Below are 16,215 nucleotides of genomic sequence, written 5' to 3' on the forward strand. Positions count from 1 at the left end.
AGTGAAATGCATCTCATTCATTCTTCCTTAGAACACAAGGAAAAGAGGATAGAACCTTGAGATTAAAGGACAGAATCCTGAGATCAAAGCACAGAACCCTGATGTCAGAGCAAAATGTATGTCATTCTTTATTTCGGAGAACATGATTTTGCTTTGGTCGCGGGGCAGTTTCTCAGATGGAGAAACTGCTTGCCAAGGGAAGCTAATGCTAAAGGCGCTGCTTGGACCGCGCCATCTGTGCACCGTGAACCAGGGTGCTGGGTCTGGGAATGCCACCCCTGTCTCTGTCTCTTCCAACTCATACTTACCTGGCAGGGGAGATACCATGATCATGAAGGTGGTTCGCCCAGGGCGAGGCTCAGCCATTGCACTGAGGCTGTTCTGACCGCTGCGAATTCCCCAAATGTGGGAATCTCGACTGCACAATTTCTGGTAGTGGGGGACTGCGTTCGCGCTCTCCCCTGATCATCGTGTCCAATAAATGCAAGTGATTCGTAGGTGGACCAGATGCTATTAAGCATGCTGTTCTCTGACTTTCTTAGAACACAAAGACCAGAGCACAGACTCATCCAAGTCAGAGCAAAAGGTATTTCTGTCTGAGAACAGGAGGACCAGAGCATAGAACCCAGAGGTCAATGCATAGAACCCAGAGGTCAATGATGTCAGATTAACCCAGAGGCCCTGATGTCAGATTAAAATGTATCTCTTTCTTCCTTGGAACACATGGACCAGAGCATAGAACCTTGAGATCAAATCATAGAACCCTGATTTCAGAGAAAAATGCATCTCTTTCTATCTGAGAACAGAAGGACCCGAGCATAGAATCATGACGTCAGAGTTTACAACTGTGTCTCTGAAATCTCGCTTGGTTTTTCACAAATGCACAAGGCTCAGCCAAATGGCAAAGCCTGACAAAAATTGGTTAAACTCATTGCTGTTCCTCTCCACGGAAGTCTTTAGTAAAAGGCGAAAGGCTTGTGCGTTATGAAGAGAAACCAAAGTAAGTGCCGTCCTGTGGTCAAGAGCAGCAGATAATGTAGTCGTCCCAGTCAAATATCTCACGGTAAGCCTCGGTTGACGTGCCCTGTTCCAAATAAGGGGCCACGCCCATTACCACATTTGAAAGAGGCCACACCCATATTTGAAAGGGGCAGTCCCACATTTTAAAGAGAGCAAAAGTGTCCACCGGACTGCCTTTTTTCCCTTCCAATAGTGGGGCATCAGTAAACAAGGCCTTTGTTTGACACTTGTGTGGCGCCTGGAGAGCCACAGGGACTGAGACTCGTACGGTTCACGGCAGAATTCAAGTAAACAGACGGTTCCAGCAGATTGGTGTTTATTTGTCAACAAGGCGTTTAAAGGGTGCACCGTTCCCAGCAGTACTGCAATACCGGGTCAATGCGTGGAGTGAATGGAGCAAGCCCCCTTTTCATCTCCCAAGTGCAAAAATGTGCTTAATAAGATATCCTCAGATAGAGGACATATCAGATATTAAACTGATAAGAACAGATACTACACTTGATCTTAGCCAAAAGGCCGAGAAGCGATACCCACCGACAGTTTCCTTCCTGAGCCAACCTCCTAGGACCTTCCTCCCTTGTCACGGTGGCGGCCTTTCCATTGGGCAGGGGCAGCTGCTTAGCACACCCGCCCCAGCCCTCCATGGTTTAGCACCTTTGTCTAGTTTTAGGTCAAGATGCATCTCATTATTAGGGTTAGGTTATCAACGACAAGATTGGATTACATAATCCAATGCAATTTCTGAATCCTTTTTTTTCTTTTGAAAACCCATTTTGGAGATTTGATCCAATCTGATAGCCGTAATCCAATCAGGTTACTTTTTAACCCCCCCCCCCTCCCCTACTGAGGATCAGAGCACAGAACCCTGAGATCAAAGCACAGAACCCTGATGTCAGAGCAAAATGTATCTCATTTATTTCTTGGAACACAAGGAAAAGAGCATAGAACCTTGAGATCAGAGCATAGAACCTTGAGATCAAAGCAGAGAACCCTGATGTCAGAGTGAAATGCATCTCATTCATTCTTCCTTAGAACACAAGGAAAAGAGGATAGAACCTTGAGATTAAAGGACAGAATCCTGAGATCAAAGCACAGAACCCTGATGTCAGAGCAAAATGTATGTCATTCTTTATTTCGGAGAACATGATTTTGCTTTGGTCGTGGGGCAGTTTCTCAGATGGAGAAACTGCCTGGCCAAGGGAAGCTAATGCTAAAGGCGCTGCTTGGACCGCGCCATCTGTGCACCATGAACCAGGGTGCTGGGTCTGGGAATGCCGCCCCTGTCTCTGTCTCTTCCAACTCATACTTACCTGGCAGGGGAGATACCATGATCATGAAGGTGGTTCGCCCAGGGCGAGGCTCAGCCATTGCACTGGGGCTGTTCTGACCGCTGCGAATTCCCCAAATGTGGGAATCTCGACTGCACAATTTCTGGTAGTGGGGGACTGCGTTCGCGCTCTCCCCTGATCATCGTGTCCAATAAATGCAAGTGATTCGTAGGCGGACCAGATGCTATTAAGCATGCTGTTCTCTGACTTTCTTAGAACACAAGGACCAGAGCACAGACTCATCCAAGTCAGAGCAAAAGGTATTTCTGTCTGAGAACAGGAGGACCAGAGCATAGAACCTTGAGGTCAATGCATAGAACCCAGAGGTCAATGCATAGAACCCAGAGGTCAATGATGTCAGATTAACCCAGAGGCCCTGATGTCAGATTAAAATGTATCTCTTTCTTCCTTGGAACACATGGACCAGAGCATAGAACCTTGAGATCAAATCATAGAACCCTGATTTCAGAGAAAAATGCATCTCTTTCTATCTGAGAACAGAAGGACCCGAGCATAGAATCATGACGTCAGAGTTTACAACTGTGTCTCTGAAATCTCGCTTGGTTTTTCACAAATGCACAAGGCTCAGCCAAATGGCAAAGCCTGACAAAAATTGGTTAAACTCATTGCTGTTCCTCTCCACGGAAGTCTTTAGTAAAAGGCGAAAGGCTTGTGCGTTATGAAGAGAAACCAAAGTAAGTGCCGTCCTGTGGTCAAGAGCAGCAGATAATGTAGTCGTCCCAGTCAAATATCTCACGGTAAGCCTCGGTTGACGTGCCCTGTTCCAAATAAGGGGCCACGCCCATTACCACATTTGAAAGAGGCCACACCCATATTTGAAAGGGGCAGTCCCACATTTTAAAGAGAGCAAAAGTGTCCACCGGACTGCCTTTTTTCCCTTCCAATAGTGGGGCATCAGTAAACAAGGCCTTTGTTTGACACTTGTGTGGCGCCTGGAGAGCCACAGGGACTGAGACTCGTACGGTTCACGGCAGAATTCAAGTAAACAGACGGTTCCAGCAGATTGGTGTTTATTTGTCAACAAGGCGTTTAAAGGGTGCACCGTTCCCAGCAGTGCTGCAATACCGGGTCAATGCGTGGAGTGAATGGAGCAAGCCCCCTTTTCATCTCCCAAGTGCAAAAATGTGCTTAATAAGATATCCTCAGATAGAGGACATATCAGATATTAAACTGATAAGAACAGATACTACACTTGATCTTAGCCAAAAGGCCGAGAAGCGATACCCACCGACAGTTTCCTTCCTGAGCCAACCTCCTAGGACCTTCCTCCCTTGTCACGGTGGCGGCCTTTCCATTGGGCAGGGGCAGCTGCTTAGCACACCCGCCCCAGCCCTCCATGGTTTAAAATGAATGAATGAAAAGTACTTTATTAATCTCCAAGGAGAAATTTTTTTTGTCGTACTAGCAGCATCCCAATGCCATAAACTAAGTTAAACACACAGATGATAAAATAAAATAAATAATAACAGGAACAGCGGGTAACAGATGTATGCATAAGTAAGAAATAAGCATAAACATATATATACACATACATGCAAGCAAGCGGAATGGATACATATATATATATATATACATACACCCGCACACATATACATACACACATACATACATATCTACATATGCACATATACACACATACATACATATACACATACATATACACAAACATATACATATACATATATACATACATACACATACCTACACATACACACCCACCCGTGGCCCACGCACATACATGTACACATATATACATACATATCCATATACATACACACGCATACACACATACATACATACACATACATACATATGCATGCATGCATGCATGCATACATACATACATACATACATACATACACACATGTACACATACATATACACATACACATGTGCAAAACATACACAACAAGCAAAACACAGCAGTGTATTCGGAGGATAAATTAGTGTATTCAGTGTATTCAGAGGTTTGATTTAAATTAAATTTAAAATTTAATTTTTTTTTAAAAAAATTTGTTTAGCACCTTTGTCTAGTTTTAGGTCAAGATGCATCTCATTATTAGGGTTAGGTTATCAACGACAAGATTGGATTACATAATCCAATGCAATTTCTGAATCCTTTTTTTTCTTTTGAAAACCCATTTTGGAGATTTGATCCAATCTGATAGCCGTAATCCAATCAGGTTACTTTTTAACCCCCCCCCCCCCTCCCCTACTGAGGATCAGAGCACAGAACCCTGAGATCAAAGCACAGAACCCTGATGTCAGAGCAAAATGTATCTCATTTATTTCTTGGAACACAAGGAAAAGAGCATAGAACCTTGAGATCAGAGCATAGAACCTTGAGATCAAAGCAGAGAACCCTGATGTCAGAGTGAAATGCATCTCATTCATTCTTCCTTAGAACACAAGGAAAAGAGGATAGAACCTTGAGATTAAAGGACAGAATCCTGAGATCAAAGCACAGAACCCTGATGTCAGAGCAAAATGTATGTCATTCTTTATTTCGGAGAACATGATTTTGCTTTGGTCGTGGGGCAGTTTCTCAGATGGAGAAACTGCCTGGCCAAGGGAAGCTAATGCTAAAGGCGCTGCTTGGACCGCGCCATCTGTGCACCATGAACCAGGGTGCTGGGTCTGGGAATGCCGCCCCTGTCTCTGTCTCTTCCAACTCATACTTACCTGGCAGGGGAGATACCATGATCATGAAGGTGGTTCGCCCAGCGCGAGGCTCAGCCATTGCACTGGGGCTGTTCTGACCGCTGCGAATTCCCCAAATGTGGGAATCTCGACTGCACAATTTCTGGTAGTGGGGGACTGCGTTCGCGCTCTCCCCTGATCATCGTGTCCAATAAATGCAAGTGATTCGTAGGTGGACCAGATGCTATTAAGCATGCTGTTCTCTGACTTTCTTAGAACACAAAGACCAGAGCACAGACTCATCCAAGTCAGAGCAAAAGGTATTTCTGTCTGAGAACAGGAGGACCAGAGCATAGAACCCAGAGGTCAATGCATAGAACCCAGAGGTCAATGCATAGAACCCAGAGGTCAATGATGTCAGATTAACCCAGAGGCCCTGATGTCAGATTAAAATGTATCTCTTTCTTCCTTGGAACACATGGACCAGAGCATAGAACCTTGAGATCAAATCATAGAACCCTGATTTCAGAGAAAAATGCATCTCTTTCTATCTGAGAACAGGAGGACCCGAGCATAGAATCATGACGTCAGAGTTTACAACTGTGTCTCTGAAATCTCTCTTGGTTTTTCACAAATGCACAAGGCTCAGCCAAATGGCAAAGCCTGACAAAAATTGGTTAAACTCATTGCTGTTCCTCTCCACGGAAGTCTTTAGTAAAAGGCGAAAGGCTTGTGCGTTATGAAGAGAAACCAAAGTAAGTGCCGTCCTGTGGTCAAGAGCAGCAGATAATGTAGTCGTCCCAGTCAAATATCTCACGGTAAGCCTCGGTTGACGTGCCCTGTTCCAAATAAGGGGCCACGCCCATTACCACATTTGAAAGAGGCCACACCCATATTTGAAAGGGGCAGTCCCACATTTTAAAGAGAGCAAAAGTGTCCACCGGACTGCCTTTTTTCCCTTCCAATAGTGGGGCATCAGTAAACAAGACCTTTGTTTGACACTTGTGTGGCGCCTGGAGAGCCACAGGGACTGAGACTCGTACGGTTCACGGCAGAATTCAAGTAAACAGACGGTTCCAGCAGATTGGTGTTTAATTGTCAACAAGGCGTTTAAAGGGTGCACCGTTCCCAGCAGTACTGCAATACCGGGTCAATGCGTGGAGTGAATGGAGCAAGCCCCCTTTTCATCTCCCAAGTGCAAAAATGTGCTTAATAAGATATCCTCAGATAGAGGACATATCAGATATTAAACTGATAAGAACAGATACTACACTTGATCTTAGCCAAAAGGCCGAGAAGCGATACCCACCGACAGTTTCCTTCCTGAGCCAACCTCCTAGGACCTTCCTCCCTTGTCACGGTGGCGCCCTTTCCATTGGGCAGGGGCAGCTGCTTAGCACACCCGCCCCAGCCCTCCATGGTTTAGCACCTTTGTCTAGTTTTAGGTCAAGATGCATCTCATTATTAGGGTTAGGTTATCAACGACAAGATTGGATTACATAATCCAATGCAATTTCTGAATCCTTTTTTTTCTTTTGAAAACCCATTTTGGAGATTTGATCCAATCTGATAGCCGTAATCCAATCAGGTTACTTTTTAACCCCCCCCCCCCCTCCCCTACTGAGGATCAGAGCACAGAACCCTGAGATCAAAGCACAGAACCCTGATGTCAGAGCAAAATGTATCTCATTTATTTCTTGGAACACAAGGAAAAGAGCATAGAACCTTGAGATCAGAGCATAGAACCTTGAGATCAAAGCAGAGAACCCTGATGTCAGAGTGAAATGCATCTCATTCATTCTTCCTTAGAACACAAGGAAAAGAGGATAGAACCTTGAGATTAAAGGACAGAATCCTGAGATCAAAGCACAGAACCCTGATGTCAGAGCAAAATGTATGTCATTCTTTATTTCGGAGAACATGATTTTGCTTTGGTCGCGGGGCAGTTTCTCAGATGGAGAAACTGCTTGCCAAGGGAAGCTAATGCTAAAGGCGCTGCTTGGACCGCGCCATCTGTGCACCGTGAACCAGGGTGCTGGGTCTGGGAATGCCGCCCCTGTCTCTGTCTCTTCCAACTCATACTTACCTGGCAGGGGAGATACCATGATCATGAAGGTGGTTCGCCCAGGGCGAGGCTCAGCCATTGCACTGAGGCTGTTCTGACCGCTGCGAATTCCCCAAATGTGGGAATCTCGACTGCACAATTTCTGGTAGTGGGGGACTGCGTTCGCGCTCTCCCCTGATCATCGTGTCCAATAAATGCAAGTGATTCGTAGGTGGACCAGATGCTATTAAGCATGCTGTTCTCTGACTTTCTTAGAACACAAAGACCAGAGCACAGACTCATCCAAGTCAGAGCAAAAGGTATTTCTGTCTGAGAACAGGAGGACCAGAGCATAGAACCCAGAGGTCAATGCATAGAACCCAGAGGTCAATGCATAGAACCCAGAGGTCAATGATGTCAGATTAACCCAGAGGCCCTGATGTCAGATTAAAATGTATCTCTTTCTTCCTTGGAACACATGGACCAGAGCATAGAACCTTGAGATCAAATCATAGAACCCTGATTTCAGAGAAAAATGCATCTCTTTCTATCTGAGAACAGGAGGACCCGAGCATAGAATCATGACGTCAGAGTTTACAACTGTGTCTCTGAAATCTCTCTTGGTTTTTCACAAATGCACAAGGCTCAGCCAAATGGCAAAGCCTGACAAAAATTGGTTAAACTCATTGCTGTTCCTCTCCACGGAAGTCTTTAGTAAAAGGCGAAAGGCTTGTGCGTTATGAAGAGAAACCAAAGTAAGTGCCGTCCTGTGGTCAAGAGCAGCAGATAATGTAGTCGTCCCAGTCAAATATCTCACGGTAAGCCTCGGTTGACGTGCCCTGTTCCAAATAAGGGGCCACGCCCATTACCACATTTGAAAGAGGCCACACCCATATTTGAAAGGGGCAGTCCCACATTTTAAAGAGAGCAAAAGTGTCCACCGGACTGCCTTTTTACCCTTCCAATAGTGGGGCATCAGTAAACAAGGCCTTTGTTTGACACTTGTGTGGCGCCTGGAGAGCCACAGGGACTGAGACTCGTACGGTTCACGGCAGAATTCAAGTAAACAGACGGTTCCAGCAGATTGGTGTTTATTTGTCAACAAGGCGTTTAAAGGGTGCACCGTTCCCAGCAGTACTGCAATACCGGGTCAACGCGTGGAGTGAATGGAGCAAGCCCCCTTTTCATCTCCCAAGTGCAAAAATGTGCTTAATAAGATATCCTCAGATAGAGGACATATCAGATATTAAACTGATAAGAACAGATACTACACTTGATCTTAGCCAAAAGGCCGAGAAGCGATACCCACCGACAGTTTCCTTCCTGAGCCAACCTCCTAGGACCTTCCTCCCTTGTCACGGTGGCGCCCTTTCCATTGGGCAGGGGCAGCTGCTTAGCACACCCGCCCCAGCCCTCCATGGTTTAGCACCTTTGTCTAGTTTTAGGTCAAGATGCATCTCATTATTAGGGTTAGGTTATCAACGACAAGATTGGATTACATAATCCAATGCAATTTCTGAATCCTTTTTTTTCTTTTGAAAACCCATTTTGGAGATTTGATCCAATCTGATAGCCGTAATCCAATCAGGTTACTTTTTAACCCCCCCCCCCTCCTCCCCTACTGAGGATCAGAGCACAGAACCCTGAGATCAAAGCACAGAACCCTGATGTCAGAGCAAAATGTATCTCATTTATTTCTTGGAACACAAGGAAAAGAGCATAGAACCTTGAGATCAGAGCATAGAACCTTGAGATCAAAGCAGAGAACCCTGATGTCAGAGTGAAATGCATCTCATTCATTCTTCCTTAGAACACAAGGAAAAGAGGATAGAACCTTGAGATTAAAGGACAGAATCCTGAGATCAAAGCACAGAACCCTGATGTCAGAGCAAAATGTATGTCATTCTTTATTTCGGAGAACATGATTTTGCTTTGGTCGTGGGGCAGTTTCTCAGATGGAGAAACTGCCTGGCCAAGGGAAACTAATGCTAAAGGCGCTGCTTGGACCGCGCCATCTGTGCACCGTGAACCAGGGTGCTGGGTCTGGGAATGCCGCCCCTGTCTCTGTCTCTTCCAACTCATACTTACCTGGCAGGGGAGATACCATGATCATGAAGGTGGTTCGCCCAGGGCGAGGCTCAGCCATTGCACTGAGGCTGTTCTGACCGCTGCGAATTCCCCAAATGTGGGAATCTCGACTGCACAATTTCTGGTAGTGGGGGACTGCGTTCGCGCTCTCCCCTGATCATCGTGTCCAATAAATGCAAGTGATTCGTAGGCGGACCAGATGCTATCAAGCATGCTGTTCTCTGACTTTCTTAGAACACAAGGACCAGAGCACAGACTCATCCAAGTCAGAGCAAAAGGTATTTCTGTCTGAGAACAGGAGGACCAGAGCATAGAACCTTGAGGTCAATGCATAGAACCCAGAGGTCAATGCATAGAACCCAGAGGTCAATGATGTCAGATTAACCCAGAGGCCCTGATGTCAGATTAAAATGTATCTCTTTCTTCCTTGGAACACATGGACCAGAGCATAGAACCTTGAGATCAAATCATAGAACCCTGATTTCAGAGAAAAATGCATCTCTATCTGAGAACAGGAGGACCCGAGCATAGAATCATGACGTCAGAGTTTACAACTGTGTCTCTGAAATCTCTCTTGGTTTTTCACAAATGCACAAGGCTCAGCCAAATGGCAAAGCCTGACAAAAATTGGTTAAACTCATTGCTGTTCCTCTCCACGGAAGTCTTTAGTAAAAGGCGAAAGGCTTGTGCGTTATGAAGAGAAACCAAAGTAAGTGCCGTCCTGTGGTCAAGAGCAGCAGATAATGTAGTCGTCCCAGTCAAATATCTCACGGTAAGCCTCGGTTGACGTGCCCTGTTCCAAATAAGGGGCCACGCCCATTACCACATTTGAAAGAGGCCACACCCATATTTGAAAGGGGCAGTCCCACATTTTAAAGAGAGTCCACCGGACTGCCTTTTTTCCCTTCCAATAGTGGGGCATCAGTAAACAAGGCCTTTGTTTGACACTTGTGTGGCGCCTGGAGAGCCACAGGGACTGAGACTCGTACGGTTCACGGCAGAATTCAAGTAAACAGACGGTTCCAGCAGATTGGTGTTTATTTGTCAACAAGGCGTTTAAAGGGTGCACCGTTCCCAGCAGTACTGCAATACCGGGTCAATGCGTGGAGTGAATGGAGCAAGCCCCCTTTTCATCTCCCAAGTGCAAAAATGTGCTTAATAAGATATCCTCAGATAGAGGACATATCAGATATTAAACTGATAAGAACAGATACTACACTTGATCTTAGCCAAAAGGCCGAGAAGCGATACCCACCGACAGTTTCCTTCCTGAGCCAACCTCCTAGGACCTTCCTCCCTTGTCACGGTGGCGGCCTTTCCATTGGGCAGGGGCAGCTGCTTAGCACACCCGCCCCAGCCCTCCATGGTTTAGCACCTTTGTCTAGTTTTAGGTCAAGATGCATCTCATTATTAGGGTTAGGTTATCAACGACAAGATTGGATTACATAATCCAATGCAATTTCTGAATCCTTTTTTTTCTTTTGAAAACCCATTTTGGAGATTTGATCCAATCTGATAGCCGTAATCCAATCAGGTTACTTTTTAACCCCCCCTCCCTCCCCTACTGAGGATCAGAGCACAGAACCCTGAGATCAAAGCACAGAACCCTGATGTCAGAGCAAAATGTATCTCATTTATTTCTTGGAACACAAGGAAAAGAGCATAGAACCTTGAGATCAGAGCATAGAACCTTGAGATCAAAGCAGAGAACCCTGATGTCAGAGTGAAATGCATCTCATTCATTCTTCCTTAGAACACAAGGAAAAGAGGATAGAACCTTGAGATTAAAGGACAGAATCCTGAGATCAAAGCACAGAACCCTGATGTCAGAGCAAAATGTATGTCATTCTTTATTTCGGAGAACATGATTTTGCTTTGGTCGTGGGGCAGTTTCTCAGATGGAGAAACTGCCTGGCCAAGGGAAACTAATGCTAAAGGCGCTGCTTGGACCGCGCCATCTGTGCACCGTGAACCAGGGTGCTGGGTCTGGGAATGCCGCCCCTGTCTCTGTCTCTTCCAACTCATACTTACCTGGCAGGGGAGATACCATGATCATGAAGGTGGTTCGCCCAGGGCGAGGCTCAGCCATTGCACTGAGGCTGTTCTGACCGCTGCGAATTCCCCAAATGTGGGAATCTCGACTGCACAATTTCTGGTAGTGGGGGACTGCGTTCGCGCTCTCCCCTGATCATCGTGTCCAATAAATGCAAGTGATTCGTAGGCGGACCAGATGCTATTAAGCATGCTGTTCTCTGACTTTCTTAGAACACAAGGACCAGAGCACAGACTCATCCAAGTCAGAGCAAAAGGTATTTCTGTCTGAGAACAGGAGGACCAGAGCATAGAACCTTGAGGTCAATGCATAGAACCCAGAGGTCAATGCATAGAACCCAGAGGTCAATGATGTCAGATTAACCCAGAGGCCCTGATGTCAGATTAAAATGTATCTCTTTCTTCCTTGGAACACATGGACCAGAGCATAGAACCTTGAGATCAAATCATAGAACCCTGATTTCAGAGAAAAATGCATCTCTTTCTATCTGAGAACAGGAGGACCCGAGCATAGAATCATGACGTCAGAGTTTACAACTGTGTCTCTGAAATCTCTCTTGGTTTTTCACAAATGCACAAGGCTCAGCCAAATGGCAAAGCCTGACAAAAATTGGTTAAACTCATTGCTGTTCCTCTCCACGGAAGTCTTTAGTAAAAGGCGAAAGGCTTGTGCGTTATGAAGAGAAACCAAAGTAAGTGCCGTCCTGTGGTCAAGAGCAGCAGATAATGTAGTCGTCCCAGTCAAATATCTCACGGTAAGCCTCGGTTGACGTGCCCTGTTCCAAATAAGGGGCCACGCCCATTACCACATTTGAAAGAGGCCACACCCATATTTGAAAGGGGCAGTCCCACATTTTAAAGAGAGCAAAAGTGTCCACCGGACTGCCTTTTTTCCCTTCCAATAGTGGGGCATCAGTAAACAAGGCCTTTGTTTGACACTTGTGTGGCGCCTGGAGAGCCACAGGGACTGAGACTCGTACGGTTCACGGCAGAATTCAAGTAAACAGACGGTTCCAGCAGATTGGTGTTTATTTGTCAACAAGGCGTTTAAAGGGTGCACCGTTCCCAGCAGTACTGCAATACCGGGTCAATGCGTGGAGTGAATGGAGCAAGCCCCCTTTTCATCTCCCAAGTGCAAAAATGTGCTTAATAAGATATCCTCAGATAGAGGACATATCAGATATTAAACTGATAAGAACAGATACTACACTTGATCTTAGCCAAAAGGCCGAGAAGCGATACCCACCGACAGTTTCCTTCCTGAGCCAACCTCCTAGGACCTTCCTCCCTTGTCACGGTGGCGCCCTTTCCATTGGGCAGGGGCAGCTGCTTAGCACACCCGCCCCAGCCCTCCATGGTTTAGCACCTTTGTCTAGTTTTAGGTCAAGATGCATCTCATTATTAGGGTTAGGTTATCAACGACAAGATTGGATTACATAATCCAATGCAATTTCTGAATCCTTTTTTTTCTTTTGAAAACCCATTTTGGAGATTTGATCCAATCTGATAGCCGTAATCCAATCAGGTTACTTTTTAACCCCCCCCCCCCTCCTCCCCTACTGAGGATCAGAGCACAGAACCCTGAGATCAAAGCACAGAACCCTGATGTCAGAGCAAAATGTATCTCATTTATTTCTTGGAACACAAGGAAAAGAGCATAGAACCTTGAGATCAGAGCATAGAACCTTGAGATCAAAGCAGAGAACCCTGATGTCAGAGTGAAATGCATCTCATTCATTCTTCCTTAGAACACAAGGAAAAGAGGATAGAACCTTGAGATTAAAGGACAGAATCCTGAGATCAAAGCACAGAACCCTGATGTCAGAGCAAAATGTATGTCATTCTTTATTTCGGAGAACATGATTTTGCTTTGGTCGTGGGGCAGTTTCTCAGATGGAGAAACTGCCTGGCCAAGGGAAGCTAATGCTAAAGGCGCTGCTTGGACCGCGCCATCTGTGCACCATGAACCAGGGTGCTGGGTCTGGGAATGCCGCCCCTGTCTCTGTCTCTTCCAACTCATACTTACCTGGCAGGGGAGATACCATGATCATGAAGGTGGTTCGCCCAGGGCGAGGCTCAGCCATTGCACTGGGGCTGTTCTGACCGCTGCGAATTCCCCAAATGTGGGAATCTCGACTGCACAATTTCTGGTAGTGGGGGACTGCGTTCGCGCTCTCCCCTGATCATCGTGTCCAATAAATGCAAGTGATTCGTAGGCGGACCAGATGCTATTAAGCATGCTGTTCTCTGACTTTCTTAGAACACAAGGACCAGAGCACAGACTCATCCAAGTCAGAGCAAAAGGTATTTCTGTCTGAGAACAGGAGGACCAGAGCATAGAACCTTGAGGTCAATGCATAGAACCCAGAGGTCAATGCATAGAACCCAGAGGTCAATGATGTCAGATTAACCCAGAGGCCCTGATGTCAGATTAAAATGTATCTCTTTCTTCCTTGGAACACATGGACCAGAGCATAGAACCTTGAGATCAAATCATAGAACCCTGATTTCAGAGAAAAATGCATCTCTTTCTATCTGAGAACAGAAGGACCCGAGCATAGAATCATGACGTCAGAGTTTACAACTGTGTCTCTGAAATCTCGCTTGGTTTTTCACAAATGCACAAGGCTCAGCCAAATGGCAAAGCCTGACAAAAATTGGTTAAACTCATTGCTGTTCCTCTCCACGGAAGTCTTTAGTAAAAGGCGAAAGGCTTGTGCGTTATGAAGAGAAACCAAAGTAAGTGCCGTCCTGTGGTCAAGAGCAGCAGATAATGTAGTCGTCCCAGTCAAATATCTCACGGTAAGCCTCGGTTGACGTGCCCTGTTCCAAATAAGGGGCCACGCCCATTACCACATTTGAAAGAGGCCACACCCATATTTGAAAGGGGCAGTCCCACATTTTAAAGAGAGCAAAAGTGTCCACCGGACTGCCTTTTTTCCCTTCCAATAGTGGGGCATCAGTAAACAAGGCCTTTGTTTGACACTTGTGTGGCGCCTGGAGAGCCACAGGGACTGAGACTCGTACGGTTCACGGCAGAATTCAAGTAAACAGACGGTTCCAGCAGATTGGTGTTTATTTGTCAACAAGGCGTTTAAAGGGTGCACCGTTCCCAGCAGTGCTGCAATACCGGGTCAATGCGTGGAGTGAATGGAGCAAGCCCCCTTTTCATCTCCCAAGTGCAAAAATGTGCTTAATAAGATATCCTCAGATAGAGGACATATCAGATATTAAACTGATAAGAACAGATACTACACTTGATCTTAGCCAAAAGGCCGAGAAGCGATACCCACCGACAGTTTCCTTCCTGAGCCAACCTCCTAGGACCTTCCTCCCTTGTCACGGTGGCGCCCTTTCCATTGGGCAGGGGCAGCTGCTTAGCACACCCGCCCCAGCCCTCCATGGTTTAGCACCTTTGTCTAGTTTTAGGTCAAGATGCATCTCATTATTAGGGTTAGGTTATCAACGACAAGATTGGATTACATAATCCAATGCAATTTCTGAATCCTTTTTTTTCTTTTGAAAACCCATTTTGGAGATTTGATCCAATCTGATAGCCGTAATCCAATCAGGTTACTTTTTAACCCCCCCCCCCCTCCCCTACTGAGGATCAGAGCACAGAACCCTGAGATCAAAGCACAGAACCCTGATGTCAGAGCAAAATGTATCTCATTTATTTCTTGGAACACAAGGAAAAGAGCATAGAACCTTGAGATCAGAGCATAGAACCTTGAGATCAAAGCAGAGAACCCTGATGTCAGAGTGAAATGCATCTCATTCATTCTTCCTTAGAACACAAGGAAAAGAGGATAGAACCTTGAGATTAAAGGACAGAATCCTGAGATCAAAGCACAGAACCCTGATGTCAGAGCAAAATGTATGTCATTCTTTATTTCGGAGAACATGATTTTGCTTTGGTCGTGGGGCAGTTTCTCAGATGGAGAAACTGCCTGGCCAAGGGAAGCTAATGCTAAAGGCGCTGCTTGGACCGCGCCATCTGTGCACCATGAACCAGGGTGCTGGGTCTGGGAATGCCGCCCCTGTCTCTGTCTCTTCCAACTCATACTTACCTGGCAGGGGAGATACCATGATCATGAAGGTGGTTCGCCCAGCGCGAGGCTCAGCCATTGCACTGGGGCTGTTCTGACCGCTGCGAATTCCCCAAATGTGGGAATCTCGACTGCACAATTTCTGGTAGTGGGGGACTGCGTTCGCGCTCTCCCCTGATCATCGTGTCCAATAAATGCAAGTGATTCGTAGGTGGACCAGATGCTATTAAGCATGCTGTTCTCTGACTTTCTTAGAACACAAAGACCAGAGCACAGACTCATCCAAGTCAGAGCAAAAGGTATTTCTGTCTGAGAACAGGAGGACCAGAGCATAGAACCCAGAGGTCAATGCATAGAACCCAGAGGTCAATGCATAGAACCCAGAGGTCAATGATGTCAGATTAACCCAGAGGCCCTGATGTCAGATTAAAATGTATCTCTTTCTTCCTTGGAACACATGGACCAGAGCATAGAACCTTGAGATCAAATCATAGAACCCTGATTTCAGAGAAAAATGCATCTCTTTCTATCTGAGAACAGGAGGACCCGAGCATAGAATCATGACGTCAGAGTTTACAACTGTGTCTCTGAAATCTCTCTTGGTTTTTCACAAATGCACAAGGCTCAGCCAAATGGCAAAGCCTGACAAAAATTGGTTAAACTCATTGCTGTTCCTCTCCACGGAAGTCTTTAGTAAAAGGCGAAAGGCTTGTGCGTTATGAAGAGAAACCAAAGTAAGTGCCGTCCTGTGGTCAAGAGCAGCAGATAATGTAGTCGTCCCAGTCAAATATCTCACGGTAAGCCTCGGTTGACGTGCCCTGTTCCAAATAAGGGGCCACGCCCATTACCACATTTGAAAGAGGCCACACCCATATTTGAAAGGGGCAGTCCCACATTTTAAAGAGAGCAAAAGTGTCCACCGGACTGCCTTTTTTCCCTTCCAATAGTGGGGCATCAGTAAACAAGACCTTTG

At 46.0% G+C, this 16,215-nt stretch overlaps 23 non-coding genes across 23 annotated transcripts; 8 read left to right on the forward strand and 15 right to left on the reverse strand.

The window, feature by feature from the left end:
• The first annotated feature begins 300 nt into the window (after positions 1 to 300).
• On the forward strand, positions 301 to 464 carry LOC137801604 (U1 spliceosomal RNA). The gene has a single exon (XR_011079869.1). It is a non-coding gene; the product is annotated as a U1 spliceosomal RNA (small nuclear RNA).
• A 425-nt stretch (positions 465 to 889) lies between these two features.
• On the reverse strand, positions 890 to 1,004 carry LOC137801561 (U5 spliceosomal RNA). The gene has a single exon (XR_011079829.1). It is a non-coding gene; the product is annotated as a U5 spliceosomal RNA (small nuclear RNA).
• A 353-nt stretch (positions 1,005 to 1,357) lies between these two features.
• LOC137801505 (U2 spliceosomal RNA) lies at positions 1,358 to 1,548 on the reverse strand. The gene has a single exon (XR_011079777.1). It is a non-coding gene; the product is annotated as a U2 spliceosomal RNA (small nuclear RNA).
• Positions 1,549 to 2,322: 774 nt separating this feature from the next.
• On the forward strand, positions 2,323 to 2,486 carry LOC137801626 (U1 spliceosomal RNA). The gene has a single exon (XR_011079890.1). It is a non-coding gene; the product is annotated as a U1 spliceosomal RNA (small nuclear RNA).
• A 446-nt stretch (positions 2,487 to 2,932) lies between these two features.
• Positions 2,933 to 3,047, reverse strand: LOC137801562 (U5 spliceosomal RNA). The gene has a single exon (XR_011079830.1). It is a non-coding gene; the product is annotated as a U5 spliceosomal RNA (small nuclear RNA).
• A 353-nt stretch (positions 3,048 to 3,400) lies between these two features.
• Positions 3,401 to 3,591, reverse strand: LOC137801527 (U2 spliceosomal RNA). Its single transcript, XR_011079798.1, has one exon. It is a non-coding gene; the product is annotated as a U2 spliceosomal RNA (small nuclear RNA).
• A 1,452-nt stretch (positions 3,592 to 5,043) lies between these two features.
• On the forward strand, positions 5,044 to 5,207 carry LOC137801617 (U1 spliceosomal RNA). Its single transcript, XR_011079881.1, has one exon. It is a non-coding gene; the product is annotated as a U1 spliceosomal RNA (small nuclear RNA).
• A 446-nt stretch (positions 5,208 to 5,653) lies between these two features.
• Positions 5,654 to 5,768, reverse strand: LOC137801563 (U5 spliceosomal RNA). Its single transcript, XR_011079831.1, has one exon. It is a non-coding gene; the product is annotated as a U5 spliceosomal RNA (small nuclear RNA).
• Positions 5,769 to 6,121: 353 nt separating this feature from the next.
• On the reverse strand, positions 6,122 to 6,312 carry LOC137801506 (U2 spliceosomal RNA). Its single transcript, XR_011079778.1, has one exon. It is a non-coding gene; the product is annotated as a U2 spliceosomal RNA (small nuclear RNA).
• Positions 6,313 to 7,087: 775 nt separating this feature from the next.
• Positions 7,088 to 7,251, forward strand: LOC137801606 (U1 spliceosomal RNA). Its single transcript, XR_011079871.1, has one exon. It is a non-coding gene; the product is annotated as a U1 spliceosomal RNA (small nuclear RNA).
• A 446-nt stretch (positions 7,252 to 7,697) lies between these two features.
• On the reverse strand, positions 7,698 to 7,812 carry LOC137801564 (U5 spliceosomal RNA). Its single transcript, XR_011079832.1, has one exon. It is a non-coding gene; the product is annotated as a U5 spliceosomal RNA (small nuclear RNA).
• Positions 7,813 to 8,165: 353 nt separating this feature from the next.
• LOC137801526 (U2 spliceosomal RNA) lies at positions 8,166 to 8,356 on the reverse strand. Its single transcript, XR_011079797.1, has one exon. It is a non-coding gene; the product is annotated as a U2 spliceosomal RNA (small nuclear RNA).
• Positions 8,357 to 9,133: 777 nt separating this feature from the next.
• Positions 9,134 to 9,297, forward strand: LOC137801607 (U1 spliceosomal RNA). The gene has a single exon (XR_011079872.1). It is a non-coding gene; the product is annotated as a U1 spliceosomal RNA (small nuclear RNA).
• A 442-nt stretch (positions 9,298 to 9,739) lies between these two features.
• Positions 9,740 to 9,854, reverse strand: LOC137801565 (U5 spliceosomal RNA). The gene has a single exon (XR_011079833.1). It is a non-coding gene; the product is annotated as a U5 spliceosomal RNA (small nuclear RNA).
• A 345-nt stretch (positions 9,855 to 10,199) lies between these two features.
• Positions 10,200 to 10,390, reverse strand: LOC137801507 (U2 spliceosomal RNA). The gene has a single exon (XR_011079779.1). It is a non-coding gene; the product is annotated as a U2 spliceosomal RNA (small nuclear RNA).
• Positions 10,391 to 11,164: 774 nt separating this feature from the next.
• LOC137801608 (U1 spliceosomal RNA) lies at positions 11,165 to 11,328 on the forward strand. Its single transcript, XR_011079873.1, has one exon. It is a non-coding gene; the product is annotated as a U1 spliceosomal RNA (small nuclear RNA).
• A 446-nt stretch (positions 11,329 to 11,774) lies between these two features.
• LOC137801566 (U5 spliceosomal RNA) lies at positions 11,775 to 11,889 on the reverse strand. The gene has a single exon (XR_011079834.1). It is a non-coding gene; the product is annotated as a U5 spliceosomal RNA (small nuclear RNA).
• A 353-nt stretch (positions 11,890 to 12,242) lies between these two features.
• Positions 12,243 to 12,433, reverse strand: LOC137801508 (U2 spliceosomal RNA). Its single transcript, XR_011079780.1, has one exon. It is a non-coding gene; the product is annotated as a U2 spliceosomal RNA (small nuclear RNA).
• A 778-nt stretch (positions 12,434 to 13,211) lies between these two features.
• On the forward strand, positions 13,212 to 13,375 carry LOC137801627 (U1 spliceosomal RNA). The gene has a single exon (XR_011079891.1). It is a non-coding gene; the product is annotated as a U1 spliceosomal RNA (small nuclear RNA).
• Positions 13,376 to 13,821: 446 nt separating this feature from the next.
• Positions 13,822 to 13,936, reverse strand: LOC137801568 (U5 spliceosomal RNA). The gene has a single exon (XR_011079835.1). It is a non-coding gene; the product is annotated as a U5 spliceosomal RNA (small nuclear RNA).
• A 353-nt stretch (positions 13,937 to 14,289) lies between these two features.
• Positions 14,290 to 14,480, reverse strand: LOC137801528 (U2 spliceosomal RNA). Its single transcript, XR_011079799.1, has one exon. It is a non-coding gene; the product is annotated as a U2 spliceosomal RNA (small nuclear RNA).
• Positions 14,481 to 15,255: 775 nt separating this feature from the next.
• Positions 15,256 to 15,419, forward strand: LOC137801628 (U1 spliceosomal RNA). The gene has a single exon (XR_011079892.1). It is a non-coding gene; the product is annotated as a U1 spliceosomal RNA (small nuclear RNA).
• A 446-nt stretch (positions 15,420 to 15,865) lies between these two features.
• LOC137801569 (U5 spliceosomal RNA) lies at positions 15,866 to 15,980 on the reverse strand. Its single transcript, XR_011079836.1, has one exon. It is a non-coding gene; the product is annotated as a U5 spliceosomal RNA (small nuclear RNA).
• Between the last annotated feature and the right edge of the window lie 235 nt (positions 15,981 to 16,215).

Source organism: Clinocottus analis, unplaced genomic scaffold, assembly GCF_023055335.1.
Source record: "Clinocottus analis isolate CAN_PGR_092001 unplaced genomic scaffold, fCliAna1.0.p SCAF_41, whole genome shotgun sequence".
Classification (NCBI taxonomy): domain Eukaryota; kingdom Metazoa; phylum Chordata; class Actinopteri; order Perciformes; family Cottidae; genus Clinocottus; species Clinocottus analis.